Raw genomic sequence first — 4,860 nt, forward strand, 5'->3', positions numbered from 1 at the left:
AAAACAGACATTCGTCACAAAAGTAAAAATCTGATTTACACTTCGTGGCAGTTCGTTACCAGAAACAATAAGCTCATCTTTTAGCACCAAATTAATTATTGTTTATGAAACATAAGCTATTTTGAAATACTGTTTATCTGCTTAGAAACAAGAAATTTATAATTGTTTACTGTTGCAAAAGTAAAAGTCAGATGTTTGCTTCGTGGCATTTGATTACCGGAAAACGTGGTCGTCTCTTAGCAACAGATTAACAACAAATGTTAATGTTCAAAAAACATTACATTTCTTCTGCTCTTTTGAAATACTATTAATCTTACACAACTTACTACTTAACAAAAATCGTGCAGTTTGGGCATTTTGCAGAAAAATATATATATTTTTTGTAATTGCTGGAAAATATATTATAAAACAGAAATTCAACAGAAAAGTAAAAATCTGATTTACACTTCATGGCAGTTTGTTACCAGAAACAATAAGCTCATCTTTTAGCATGAAATTAATTATTGTTTATAAAACATAAGCTATTTTGAAATACTGTTTATCTGTTTAGAAACAAGAAATTTACAATTGTTTAATGTCGCAAAAGTAAGAATCAGATGTTTGCTTTGTGGCACTTGGCTACCGAAAAACGCGTTCATCTCTTAGCAACAGATCAACAACAATTATTGTTATTGTTCAAAAATATACATTTCTTCTGCTCTTTTGAAATATCTTACATTACTTAGTACTTAAAAATTGTGCAGTTGGTGAATTTTGCAGAAAAATATATATTTTTTTTGTCATTGGCGGTAAATATATTATAAAACAGACAATCGTCACAAAAGTAAAAATCAGATGTTTGCTTCGTGGCATTTGATTACCGTGGTCGTCTCTTAGCAACAGATTAACAACAAACGTTATCGTTCAAAAAACATTACATTTCTTCTGCTCTTTTGAAATACTATTTATCTTACACAACTTACTACTTAACACAAATTGGTCAGTTAGGGAATTTTGCAAGTGATTTTTTTTTTTTGTAATTGATAGTAAATTATTATAAAACAGACATTCGTCACAAAAGTAAAAATCTGATTTACACTTCGTGGCAGTTCGTTACCAGAAAACGTGGTTGTCTCTTAGCAACAGATTAAAAACAAATATTGTTACAGTTCATAAAACATTACATTTCTTCTGCTGTTTTGAAATACTACTTATCTTATACTACTTAAGAGTTGTTCAGTTGGGGAATTTTGCAAGGTTTTTTTTTTGCAAGGGATTTCAATGCTCTCTCATGCACTGCTATGGCAGGCCCCAACTATATGTAGAAAAAAAAATAAGCATTCATAATTCAACATCACTTTTTGCTGCTGAATTGTTGAATGGAGCAACAATTCAGCAGATTATTTAAATTAATCAAATTTTAAATGAAAACTATATATGAACAAAATGAGAATTATCAATTCAAAAACCATTTTTACTGCTGGATAAAAAGACTTACAACTGTAACAACAAATATATATGTTTTAATTGGCTATTTAACCATCAGTTTGGTGTAAAGTATTATTCTACCCATTCAGCTTTCAAGTGTATATATCAAGTTCTCATGACTTGATATATAAAATAATTTTGTTTCTTTTCGTTATCACAATATCACAATGAAATTCTAAGTCCATTTCACCCAACCTTACGCTATAGAATTCTGAAGTATTGCCAGACCTAAAATCTAAAGGTCTAGTTTTAATGTATAAACAAAAATATTTCAATTTTAAATATCTAACACATACATTCATTCTATAAAATCCAGATCATTCACGGAGCTTCTTTAGAAATGTGGACTGACTGCTGGCTCTCACATTAGCATTTGGGACGTCTGTGCTGCAACTACATGTTTCACATTGAGATGCTATTTCAGGCTTGAATAGCTTTGCTGAAACTGTTAGCACAACTTGAACACAACAATAGCCTTTTCCAGCGTCCCATTGGATAGTCTTTTAAAGCAAAAAATAACAAATAGCGGCTTTATCATCTATCACTTTGTCTGTGGATATAGCTTGTGCTTCAGGTTTACGTGGAAAAACGTTTCTGGTTTGGGACTTATGTGTGTAAGATAAAAAACCACACAAACAAAAATAAACAAAAGAAAAACGATTATTTGCATTACATTTTTAACATGTTAAAATCTGTCTAGGACGGAGTATTAGAGGCACGTTAAAATAAAAATATGAAGTGGAACTAGGAGAATAAAGTTGTAGTATTACAAGGCCACTCAGGCCTTCTGGCTCTGGTCTGCTCTGCATCTGCAGAACCAAACAAGGAGAAGCAGCATTTTATGATTCTTTATTTTTGTGTTTTTATGATGTAAAGCATTTTGAACTGCTTTGTTGCTGAAATGTGATACTATTAAACTTGACTTGAGGGTAACGTCATAATATTACAACTTTATCCTTGTAATACTTTGACTATTCTCAGAATATGACTTTTTTTCTCACGCTATTATAACTTATTTTGATTTTATTCTTGTACAACTTTATCCTTGAAATATTGTTCTTGTAATGCTATGTGGTACAGTGTGGTAAGGTTGTGACATTATTAAAAAATTTTTACATTAGTTGTTTCACTTAGAAGTATTTCTTTAGTTTACAGTAAAATTTTGCTGTTGAGATGGAAACAAGGATATATTTTTATCCAGTATGAAGACTCATCATCTGATGTTTATACAAGGGTGAAAGTAGTTTTAAAATTTTTAAAAGAATTTAAAAATCTTAATTCTTGCCGGTACTATGACGAAAATTGTCAGTGGCTCATGGTGTGAACTAAAACGGATACAATATTTTGCGCTTTTATAAGCTCCACGTATAGATAATGCAGAAACGTGTACTGGGCCTTCCCCGGGGTCTCCTCCCAGTTGGAAGTACACAGAACACCTCACCAGGGAGGCGTCCAGGAGTTACCTAACCACATGCCCGAGCCACCTCAACTGGCTCCTCCATTGAAGGTGCAGCGGCTCTACTCTGAGTTTCTCCCGGATGTCTGAGCTTCTCAACCTGTCTCTAAGGTAGAGCCCAGCCACCCTACGGAGAAAACTCATTTCGGCCACTTGTATCCGTGATCTTGTTCTCGTTCCAAAGCTCATGACCATAGATGAGGGTAGGAATGTAGATCGACCGGTAAATCGAGAGCTTCACTTTTCGACTCAGCTCTCTCTTCACCACGACAGACAGATACAGCGCCCACTTCACTGCAGACACTGCATCAATTCATCTGTTGATCTCCTGCTCCATTTTTCCCTCCCTCATTCATGAACAAGATCCCATGATACTTTAAACTCCTCCACTTAGGGCAGGACACCCCCCCAACCTGAGTTGCTGAGTGCAGCGAAACTCAGCAACAGAAAACCTTGAGGTTCTGGTTGTTATGGACTAAATAAACCCAACATTTGTGGATCTTGTTCTGTGCATTTGTGAATCTTTTGCATTTGTGAGACTTACTCTGTGCATTTGTGAATTATGAGACAGTCTTAGCTGGTATCCAGTACCTGAGTGTTCCTGTTTGGTACATTGTCTGGAAAACTGTACCTACCCTCTTTCCGAAGTTCCTGATAGTTGAAACTGGTCCCTGGCTCTCCTGGATCTTCATTTCTTGGTGTTCCTCATTCTCCTGTTCAAACTTTCCCTTAGCAGAGCATTTTCAGACTTTAAAGTCATATTTTGTTGGCTAAGGTACTCGATCTCTCCACAGTCTAAGGAGATCCTCTAACTCCTCTGAAAGACTCTCCAGGTTTTCGGATCGCCTCTCTATGAACAACTGTGCCTTTGTCAAGGTCATCCGAAGCTTCTGGAATCTTTGTTTGAGAGTCTGTCGGGCCATTTCCAGGCAATGCACTTCAGCTCTCATGTCCTCATGTTCAAGCTCTTCTCTTGCTTTGCACGAAGAGACATGATCTGAGCATGAAGTGCATCATTCTCACTTGCAAGCATGTCACATTTTGCCTGTTGCCTGGAACTCCTGCCAGTTTTGGAGCACTTGATTGTCCTTCTAAGATCTTGATTGTCCTTCTAAGATCTTCCACCATCAGGTGGAGTTCTATGTTTTCCTTCTCCAATTCTTCACTGGTCGTGTCCAGAGAAGTTTCGTCCGTCAGCAGGCTAGCCAGATCGTCAGGCATACTGTAAAGTAGTGTGGTCAAGGATCAGCAAAGTGAAGAAAAAAACAGCATCAGCCACCGTTTCCAGATTCTAATGATGACTTTTATTTGTTACTTTTGACTCTGACAGCCATCCTGAACTTCCAAGAACTCACTGTTTCCATAGCCAATTGGCAACACACCTGCACTTGAGTGGACCAGGCCACAATTAAACAGGTAAAAAAAAAAAAAAAAATCTAAAGTGGTGAACACAAACTAAACCACTTTGTCTAACATACATGGAGAACAACCACTGTCAGCCATTTTTTCAATTCAACCATCCCTGCTTCTGAAATTACAGAATAAAACATTACTTATACTTACTACTTTTGTTCTTCAGTCCTCCCGAAATGTAGCACAAATGAGTTGCTCTGGGGAATTTGGGAATAAAGAGAGATGAATTACACTCATCAGTGATGTCACAGAGAATGAGTGACATCACTGGTTCACATCAAAGCCAGTAGAAGCCTTTTGTGTGTGGGTGTGTATCCTGTATTTGATGCATTGTAGGGACTATTTTCCTGGAACATATTACAAAATTGTCAATTACAAAATTTATCATATAGTGTTTTTAAAATAGTTTTATCAGTAAAAATTAAATGTTACCCCCTGTATCTGCCTGAAATGGTTCGTTCCTGCTTAGCGCGCTTGACACTGTTCAGCAGCAGTCAGTAGAAGACAAGAGCGACTGTGGCAGC

This window comes from Poecilia formosa, unplaced genomic scaffold (assembly GCF_000485575.1).
Source record: "Poecilia formosa unplaced genomic scaffold, Poecilia_formosa-5.1.2 Scaffold167, whole genome shotgun sequence".
NCBI classification, from domain to species: domain Eukaryota; kingdom Metazoa; phylum Chordata; class Actinopteri; order Cyprinodontiformes; family Poeciliidae; genus Poecilia; species Poecilia formosa.